This window comes from Mirounga leonina, unplaced genomic scaffold (assembly GCF_011800145.1).
Source record: "Mirounga leonina isolate KUSES-001 unplaced genomic scaffold, KU_Mleo_1.0 Mir_128, whole genome shotgun sequence".
NCBI lineage: Eukaryota > Metazoa > Chordata > Mammalia > Carnivora > Phocidae > Mirounga > Mirounga leonina.
Window position 1 is genome coordinate 18,909,305 of NW_023270320.1, and position 11,350 is coordinate 18,920,654.

General features: G+C 35.6%; 1 pseudogene; it reads left to right on the top strand.

The window, feature by feature from the left end:
* Window positions 1-10,256: 10,256 nt before the first annotated feature.
* Window positions 10,257-10,711, top strand: LOC118009860 (annotated as a pseudogene).
* The last annotated feature ends 639 nt before the right edge of the window (window positions 10,712-11,350 follow it).

Genomic DNA, 11,350 nt, shown 5'->3' on the forward strand with positions numbered 1-11,350 from the left:
ATAGAAACAGAAGGAAAGCTTCCAGACTCATTCTATGAGGGCAACATTACCTTAATCCCCAAACCAGGCAAAGACCCCATCAAAAAGGAGAATTTCAGACTGATATCTCTGATGAATATGGATTCCAAAATCCTCAACAAAATCTTAGCTAATAGGATCCAACAATACATTAAAAGGATCATCCACCACAACAAACTGGGATTTATCCCTGGGATGCAAGGGTGGTTCAACATTCGCAAATCAATCAATGTGATAGAACACATTGATAAGAGGAGAGAGAAGAACCATATGGTCCTTTCAATTGATGCAGAAAAAGCATTTGACAAAATACAACATCCTTTCCTGATTAAAACTCTTCAGAGTATGGGGATAGAGGGAACCTTCTTCAAGTTCATAAAATCCATCTATGAAAAACCCACAGTGAATATTATCCTCAATGGGGAAAAGCTGAGAGCCTTTCCCTGAAGATCAGGAACACGTCAAGGATGCCCACTCTTGCCACTATTGTTCAACATAGTACTAGAAGTCCTAGCAATAGCAATCAGACCACAAAAAGAAAAAAAAGGTATTCAAATTGGCAAAGAAGAAGTCAAACTCTCTCTCTTCGCAGATGACATGATACTTTATGTGGAAAACCCAAAAGACTCCACCCTCAATTACTAAAACTCAAACAGCAATTCAGTAATGTGACAGGATACAAAATCAATGCACAGAAATCAGTTGCTTTCTTATACACTAACAATGCAAGTGTAGAAAGAGAAATTAGAGAAATGATTCCATTTTCAATAGCACCAAAAACCATAAGATACCTCAGAATAAACCTAACCAAACAAGAAAAGGATCTGTTCTCTAGGAACTATAGAACACTCATGAAAGAAATTGAAGAAGACACAAAAAGATGGAAAAACATTCCATGCTCATGGATCAGAAGAATAAACATTGTTAAAATGTCTATGCTACCCAGAGCAATCTATACCTTCAGTGTCATTCCGATCAAAATTCCAATGACATTTTTCAAAGTGCTGGAACAAACAATCCTAAAATTAGTATGGAATCAGAAAAGACCCCAAACCATCAAGAAAATGTTGAAAAAGAAAAATAAAGCTGGGGGCATCACGTGGCCTGCTTTCAAGCTGTATTACAAAGCTGTGATCACCAAGACAGCATGGTACTGGCACAAAAACAGACATATAGACCAATGGAACAGAATAGAGAGCCCAGATATGGACCCTCAACTCTGTGGTCAAATAATCTTCCATAAAGCAGGAAAAGATATGCGATGGAAAAAAGACAGTCTCTTCAATAAATGGTGCTGGGAAAATTGGACAGCCACATGCAGAAGAATGAACTTTGACCATTCTCTAACACCATACACAAAGATAAACTCAAAATGGATGAGAGACCTCAATGTGAGATAAGAATCCATCAAAATCCTAAAGGAGAACATAGGCAGTAACCTCTTCGACATCAGCCACAGCAACTTCTTTCAAGATTCATCTCCAAAGGCAAGTGAAACAAAAGCAAAAATGAACTTTTGGGACTGCATAAAGATAAAAAGCTTCTGCACAGCAAAGGAAATAGTCAACAAAACAAAGAGGCAACCCACAGAATGGGAGAAGATATTTGCAAATGACACAACAGATAAAGGGCTGGTATCCACGATCTATAAAGAACTTCTCAAACTCAACACCCAAAAAACAAATAATCAAGTCAAAAAATGGGCAGAAGAGATGAACAGACACTTCTCTGAAGAAGACATACAAATGGCTAACAGACACATGAAAAAATGTTCATTGTCATTAGCCATCGGGGAAATTCAAATCAAAACCACATTGAGATACCACCTTACACCAGTTAGAATGGCAAAAATTGACAAGGCAAGAAACAACAAATGTTGGAGAGGTTGTGGAGAAAGGGGAAATCTCTTACACTGTTGGTGGGAATGCAAGTTGGTATAGCCACTTTGGAAAATGGTGTGGAGGTGCCTCAAAAAATTAAAAATAGAGCTACCCTCTGACCCAGCAATTGCACTCCTGGGTATTTAGCCCAAAGACACAGATGTAGTAAAAAGAAGGGCCATATGCACCCCAATGTTCATAGCAGCAATGTCTGTAATAGCCAAACTGTGGAAAGAGCTGAGATGCCCTTCAAGAGATGAATAGATAAAGAAGATGTGGTCCATATATACAATGGAATATTACTCAGCCATCAGAAAGGATGAACACCCAACTTTTACATCAACATGGATGGGACTGGAGGAGATTATACTAAGTGAAATAAGTCAAGCAGAGAAAGTCAGTTATCATATGGTTTCACTTATTTGTGGAACATAAGGAATAGTATGGAGGACATTAGGAGAAGGAAGGGAAAAATGAAGGGGGGAAAATCGGAAGGAGCGATGAACCATGAGAGACTATGGACTCTGAGAAAGAAACTGAGAGTTTTAAAGGGGAGCAGGGTGGGGGTTGGGTTAGCCTGGTGATGGGTATTAAGGAGGGCATGTACTGCATGGAGCACTGGGTGTTATAAGAAAACAATGAATCATGGATCACTACATCAAAAACTAATGATGTATTGTATGGTGACTAGCATAACATAATAAAATTAAATTAAAAAAATAAAAATAATAAATAATAAAATGAGAGACATGCAACTCTTCCTTTAACTGAAACACTGAGAGGCCATTGTAGGGGTTATTAATTGGCCTAATTTCAATATTGTTTCTCAGGGGATAGGGAAGCCTGAGGAGAGGGAGAGAGATGGGCTGTTGGCCAGTCAGTGGGGTAGTCAGAACATTCACAGCATTTTTAAGTTCACCATCTTACATGGGTATGGTTCATGGTGCCCTAAATGATTGAAATAGTAACACCAGAGATCACTGATCCAGATCCTCATTAAAAAAAATGCAATAATAATGACAAAGTCTGAAATATTGTGAGAATTACCAAAAGTGACATGGAGACCGGAAGTGAGCAAATGCTGTTGGAAAAATGGCACCAATAGACTTGCTCAATGTTGCCACAAACCTTCATTATGTAAAAAAAAAAAAAAAAGGTGCAATACTTGCCAAGTGCAATAAAGCAAAAATGAAAATTTGGGGAAAATTGATTAAAAAAAGCATGAGTTGGAAGGTTGTCACGATTGCTGTTAAAATCGGATGCATCTTGCTTTTTTGTCAACATGGGAAACTACCATTTAAATATTTAGTGAATTTATATATTTTCTTTCACTGCAACTTTTGTTTCTTTGGCTTCCCTTCCTCCCTCAGTGACAAAACAAATGGCATTAAAAGATTTAGTACACAAAGAAAGAAAAACAAAAGAAACAGTTTCCAGCCTAATAAGTTAGGCAGCCAGTGTCTAGCTGGTTGCCACTAAGATATAATAACTGGCAAAAATTGTTCCAGTTTCTATCTCTGGTATCATAGTTTAGCTGAAAAGTCAAATATTAGATATTACTTTAAATACTTAAATATTTTTGTAAGGAAAGTATTTCCTGTTTGCTAACATGTCATTCCTTTTGATCCAAAAGCAATAGTGAATGCATGCCTTTGTAATTCAGCTTCTCTAGTAAAGATATGAAAAAAATCACAATTCTCATTTGTTCATTATTTAATAAAATAAAAGTTTGGTAACACACTTCAGCCACTAGGAAAATATTAAGAGTAGCTTGTGAAATATTTAAAGAGTTCAGTCAGTATCTTGAGTCAAATAGCAGTCTGTTAAATGGGAAAGGTAACTAGGACATTAGCTGAAAAGTCTAAGAGTATATAGGTACATACAAATGTTAATATAAAACCTAATGGCAAAAATTGCTGATTCAAAAATGGTTTCAAAATCTGTATTAGTTTCCTAGGGTTACCATAACAAAGTACCACAAGTTGTGTGGCTTAGAACAAAGAAGTAGTCTCCAGTTCTGGAGGCCAGAAGTCTCAATTCAAGTTGGCAGGAGGGCCACATTCCCTCAGAAGGCACTAGGCAAGGATCTGCTCCAGGCCTCTTGCCTAGTTCCTAGTAGCCTCACATGCTCTTTGACTTGTAGATGGCTGTCTTCTCCCTGTGTCTTCACAGCATCTTCCTTCAGTGCATGTCTGCCTTTGTGTCCAAATTTCCCCGTTTTTATAGGAACAACAGTCACAACATTGGATTAGGACCCACTCTAATGACCTCATTTTATCTTAAGTCTGTAAAGAGCTGGTTTCCAATAAAGTCACATTCTGAGGTATGAGCACTAGGATTTCAACATGTTTTGGGGGATACAATGAAGCCCACAATAGTCTACCCTCTGGTTCCCCAAAATGCATGTCCTTCCTACATGCAAAATATATTCACCATCCCAACATCCTGGAAAGACTTTGACATTATAGCATCAAGTTTCATTTAAGCATTATCAACAAAATCAACTCAAAGTCCCAAATCTCATCATCTAAATTATTCCAATTAACTATGGTGAGAACTAGGTTATGATTCATCCTGAGCCAAATGATTAAGTTTACTGATAAAACTTATGAGAAGCATTCTGGCTCTGGAAGAACTAAGTCCAAAAACCAACAGTGCAAAAAAAAAAAGGTACAAATTAGCAAAATCTGGGAGTAAAATATTTTTTAAGTGCTGTAATAGTGAAAACATAGCAACAATTTCAAGCCAAAGCTCTAGAGATGAATACTTATCATTTTCTAGTTCTTTGAAGGTATTTCACTTATATTAACCTAGAAACAAGATTTTATTTGTATAATAATCAATAAGAAAATTATAGTCTATCCTAGTATCACACAACAAAGCCCAGTTGAAATTTAGCACTATTCATTGAAACCCTCAGTACACCCTATCCAGGCTGTTCCAAACTTCCACCGAGATGTCTTCAAGCTTACTTGTAGAGGAAATTTCCCCCTCCTTTTTATCTTTAAATAGAATATCCATGAATATCACACATCACACTAGGATTTATTGAAATGTAATTTGATAAATACTTTTCTAATTTATCTTAAGTAAGACATTATTCCTCCATAAATGGTATTTTTTTCAGTCTTATACAAGTTAAAATTTAGTGTTACACAGGAGAGCTCATGCTTATTTTACAAATGCTCACATTGCTCACACTAAAAAGCCCAGTGGTTTTCCATCGGTTATGGAGAATCATAGAGAAGGGTGTATTCAGGATCCCTAATTTGCCTTTGCATCAGGTTGAGACAACAGACAGTAGTAATCTAATGTTGGAAATGTAGAGAGGAATTCAAAGGGAGAGACTGAATATACAAATGGATAATGGGCAGACCATATATAACAACAGAACCCTGACTACAGCCTCTGCAGCAATAAGCCTAAAATGGTCAGGACCTGATTAAGCACTTGGACTTTCGTATTTTTTACCCCTACTTCCAACTCAGGATAAACCAGAAAAGGCTCAATATGCTCCTCTCACCATCACCTAAGATGTGTCCTTTCTAGTTAGTGCATCTCCAGCTTCCCCATGCCAACAACTTTTATTCAGAGTATATCCAAATCCTTCCTTTATTTCACGATAAAGCTTTCTTGTTTCTTTGCCTGCCTTTGAATCTCTGCCAAAGGCAAGTGATGGTGGCTGACTTCTGTGCTATAGCAGTCTCTGAATAAATAGGCTCTGCTTGTTCTCATTTGGGTGGTCTTCATTTATTCCCACAGAACCCTTCACCTTAAAAGCAGGAGAAAATGGCTCAGATGAAAGTCCAGACCTGAAATCATTTACTCTTAAGTAAAGCAGGACACAGGTGTCCACCCTGGTGAGTAGTGTTCACTAAACAGCACCATTATATTGATATTTTGTGTACCATTATGAAGCTAGAAGATCCTTATCTTTTGTATCTGTATTTTCAGGAAAGAATATGCTGAAAAAGAAATTAGAATTATTTTAAAAGCATAGAGGGAACTATTTGGTATTCACTTGTCACATATATGCTGTTTGGAAGATGAAGAATGATTATGGTTGAGGTGGGGCAGGGCAAATTCTATGAGTGCTCAAAATAATCTAAATGATCCAGAGTAACTTTATACATTTCAAAATGCCCACTGTCGCTAAAAATGCCATCCTTCAAAATTACATTCTGAAGTGCTCTCTAAAATCTTTTTAAAGGATGCATGAATTCTGTTTAAACTCATCAGTCATGTATCACACTTATGCACTACAGACTCTAAGCTCAATTCACAAGCCAAGATATCTGTACACAGAAATACAATATGAGGTGGAAAATGTCATGCTGATGGCATTTTACCCTGAACTAAAAACTGAATCACATCAGCAAATTTTCATTTTAATGTGTTCAAGTTTGTCCATGAATTTTCCCAGGCAAAGAAACTCATTTAGTGTGTTGAATGTTTTTGAAGAATTTTTTTAAACTCCTAAATAGTTCAGTAATTGATTACTAGGAATTATTTTATTGGAGACATTAAAAAATGAACTTAAGGAAAATAGTTAAGGCCTTACCAACAAAATACTTGGGTAAAAGGTACATAGGAGGTTCTCTGCCTTGTAACCCAATTGTGTATATATCCCACAGGATCTATATTATTTCAAGGCAAATATTTGTATACATGCCTGCCTTTTTCTAATGGATCTCAATTTCCTTAAGAATAAATACAGTGACTTATTTGTGCTTGAGTATCTCAGCACCTTGTTGCCAGACTAAAATATAGTAGGTACTTAATAAATATGAAATGAGTGAATAAATGAATGAATGAAATTGCCATTGTCTTTACTTCCTGCCCTTGGCATTGACAATAATTTCTGGCAGTAGATACCATTAGTGCCTGAAAGGACAAAATAGCATGGCCATAGGATTTGGTAAAAACTGAGTTACCAGGCCAGTGACTATTAGCTTTGAAACTTTAAGTGACTGAACTACAAAAAGGTTGACTTCTGTCTCAAGTTTCTAGTTCCTATGGAGAGGCAAACATACAGTTGACCAAGACAGAAATGGCAGTCTAAAGCAAATTTTGCCAACAGGTATTAAACCTTTCATTCCAATTCAACAGAGGCAGGAAATACTATACTTTGGGAGAATTAGGAGATTGACTTGAATTTGTGATGGAAATTCTGTTGACAATTACATAGGAAAGATACAGGACAGGCCGATAGATTTTAAGGAGCCCCAGCATAAAGACTGTACAGATTAATCCTATTGGTTAACACTTACCTTTTGCTGATAAATAGAACTACTTTAGGTAATGTTGTTGGGTGTTGAATATGTTTACTTACACTCTGTATATGAACAGATGTTTGAAAGGACCTTACGGAGGAAACCATGGGGGTGATTCATGCATCACATAATAGTTGGACACTAAAAATAAAATATCTTCCACTTCTGTGATAATTTATTTCTTTGAGACAAAAGAGTGATTCTCAATTCAGTGCTGCCATGAGTTAGGACCACCATGCACTTATTGAACCTTATTTTCCTCCTCTTTCTAAAAGACAGGGTCACACTTGTTACTTTAAAACATTTTCTTATTCTAAAATTTTAAATTCTTTGAGAACCAAAGCTCTAACATAATAGAAAACATTGTTTCTTACATCTTAATTTTCTTAATGCTGAGCAAATACAGGAAAGGCATCATATTCAGTTCTAGATTATATTGTCCCTCAATGGAAACCAAATAATGAGTAACACTGTACAGAAAAGATTTGTAATAGGAAGATTATTGTTATTCACTGCTTGTGTACCAATAACATGGGGTGGTTATTCTTTAAAGAGCTGAACTTTCCAGTCTCAGTTTGATTTGGCTATAGGATTAGAAACCTGATTTCTGCACTTTTATTTTAGATCCAATTATGAATTCTCTCTAAATAATAGAAATGTTTACATCAGAAAACTAATGATGTAATTAATGTATGGGGATTAACATGAGAATAAAAAAAATCTTAATTTAAAAAAAAGAAATGTTTACATCAGTTTTGCAATTAAGTGCAAACATTTTACATGGAGAGATCTTACATCATCAAATTTTTTTTTTAAATATTTGACATATTTGCCTAAAAATTCTATAACTTTTTATAAATCAAATACACAATGGTTTCTTTTATTTGGAAACACCTACAATAATGAATAAGTAAGACTCCTGAAATTCTGACTACAATATGAAAATATTGAAATTTAGAGAAATGTTGTTTGACATCTTTATGAATATTATCCTAATGTAAAGGCATAGAATCATAGAACTTTAAAGATGAAAGTAACTTTTGAAACTACAAAGTCCAGAATTCTTACTTTCATAAGATAAAACTGAGATTATGGCTGCTTAAAAAAAAAAAAAAAGATAAAATTGGACTTCAGAGGAAAAATGATACCTTGATGGGGCCTCAACTATTCAGTCTGGTCTTCAGGGGGAGCTCCAGAAACCCTATTGTGTTGACAGAGGATCAGGATTTATCAGGATCAGAGAAACTGGTTCAGGCTTGCCTAGCTTTTAAGAGACTGATGCCATAAGGCAAAATGCAATATATTAATTTGAACTAAAGATTTTTTTGACTATAAAGCAAATACAAAAATCACATGGGTTGATCTGCTTATTTTCTTCCTTTAAAAAATCAACAAGGAACAGTACTTGTTGAGGATAATACCGGAGCAAAGGATTTTAGTCGCTGGTGTCACTGAGCTACAGAGACAGTTAATCTGTTTACACTATAAAGATATGAGTTAAATCCACTACAAACAGGCTGTTGCCCTAATTCTCCAACAAAACTAATACTGTAAAGGTTACTAATAATTTCCATATTGGTATATACAATAGTCAACTCTTAATTCTTCTTTTACTGTCCTATATGCAGCAAATGAAAGCTGATAATCTCTCTTCCTTGAAACAGTCATTACCAGCACACCATTTTCCTCGTTTTCCCACCTCACAGACTGCTCTTTCTCTATCTTCTATATTGTTTCCTCATCTTTTTTCCCCCAATTTTTTAGCACAAATTCCCCCAAAGCTGAGCCACTGAACTTCTTCTCTTCTATATCTACAGTCACCATAGGGCAGTAGTTTCCAAAGTGTGGTCCTCAAACTAGCAGCATCAGCATGACCTGAAAACTTGTTAGAAATGCAAATTTTCAAGTCCCTCCAAAGACCTAATTAATCAGAAACTCTGGGATTGGGGCCCAGCAATTTAGTTTTAATAAGCACTTCAGGTGATTCTCCTGAATGCTAAAGTTTGAAAAACATTTCCCTAGGGGATTTTATAGATTTTTTTTTTTTAACTTGCAATACCATTTGTAAACTTTGGATTCTGGTTGTTTTAATGTATGTAGCCTAGTCTCCTCTGAATCCTAGATTTATATATCCATTCCTAATATGATTTCTCCACTTATATGTATTGTAGGTGCTTCAACAGTTATGTGCCAAAGCTAAGCTTCTGACAATACATTTTTTTCCACTTGTAGTATTCCCCATTTCAGTTAATGGCCAAAACTTCCTTCCAGTTGTAGAAGCCCAAATTCTCGAAGTTACCAATGATGTCTCACTTTCTCCTTATCTAATTTATCAGAAGATTGTTTGCTTTTGTTTCTTATGGGTTTTGCTTCAATTGTTTGGCCAATTTTTAGTCACAAAGGAGACTATCAGCATGGGCAGACAAAACTCCCCCAAAATCACATCTTTCTGGGTGAGTAAGAAGGTAATATTGTTGGAGAAAGAAAAGAGATACGGCTAGTCTAATTCTGTGTATGAACCTGAACACAGCCCAAGCCTTGTCTCTGAGCTACTGATGCATGAGATGAACTTGAAACAGTATGTCAAGAGCTTTGAGAATTAATGTAAAATTTGGACAACCCACAGAAGGCAATACAGAACTCATGTTTGAACCTAACTCAGTTGATTTACATTGTTGTTGTTTTAACTGTCAGTGTTTTACAAAGAATTATAATAAGACCCAGAGTATTTTTATAACAACATTCAAAACATAGGATACAATTTAAATTACTACTATGCAAAATACATAAATACATAAATAAGTAGTACCTGGGTAAAAAAAAAAAAAAAACACAGTAAAATGTGGGCATTTTCAAAAGAAAAGACTCTCAATAAATGCCAGCCCTGGACTGCATAGATCTTGGAACCCAGACAGAAACTTAATGTACTATTTTCACTGTGCTCCATAATATAAATGAAAATTCTCTTGAAATGAATTTTAAAAATGGGAGGCCTAAGCAGGGAAAGAAATCAAAAGGAATAATACTGAAAGTTGGGGTGAAAGCCTTCCCTCTTGTGGCCATCGCTGAAGCACCAGTGGCCAAAATGAAGTTCAATCCTTTTGTGACTTCTGATCAGAGCAAGAACCAAAAACAGCATTTCAATGCACCTATCCACATTCACAGGAATATCATGTCTTCCCCTCTTTCCAAAGAGCTGAGACAGAAGTACAATGTTCAATCCATGCCCATCCAAAAGAATGATGAAGTGCAGGTTGTGTGAGGACACTACAAAGGTCAGCAGATTGGCAAAGTCGTCCAGGTTTACAGGAAGAAGGCAAACGGCACAACCATCCATGTGGGCATTCACTCTAACAAGGTGGTTGTCACTAGACTAAAACTGGACAAAGACTATAAAAACATCCTTGAACATAAAGCTAAATCTTGCCAAGTAGGAAAGGAAAAGGGCATATATAAGGAAGAAACAATTGAGAAGATGCAGGAGAAAAGTAATCTTATATGCAACAACTTGAAATAAAAACTGTTAAAATGAAAAAAAAAGAAAGAAAGTTGAGGTAAAAAACACAGTACCAGAAAGAAAAATCATGCTGGACGGTCTCAATGTAAAGATGAAAATGACAGTGGAAAGAGTCAATGAACTAAAAGATGTAGCTCAATATAAAGAGTCCCATCTGAAGAACAGAAAGAAAAAACTGAAAAAGAACAAAGATTCAAGGACGTGTGTGATAGTTATCAAAAGGTCTAATAGACATGTAAGTGGAGTTCCAGAAAGAGAAGAAACAGGGGAGAAAAAGAAGTCTTAAAGAAATAATAGTAGAAAACTTCCCAATTGTGTGGAAGAAATATAGTTTCAGGTCAGTAAATCACAAATAAGATTAACTGAATGAAAACTTGCCAACTCATATTATAATCAAACTGCTAAAAAACAAAGATAAAGAAAGAAATCTCAAATACTTCTGGCAAAAAGAGACATATTACAAACATAGAACAATTATTTGAATAACTGAAATTTCTCATCAGAAATCAGAGTCCAAAAAACAATGAAGCAATACCTTCAAATGCAGAAAGGAAAGAACTACCAACCCAGAATTATATATTCATAAGTATCCTCCAGAGATGAAGACAAAATAAAGATATTTTCAGATGAAGGAAAACTAAGAGACCATCAAAGCATTTCTG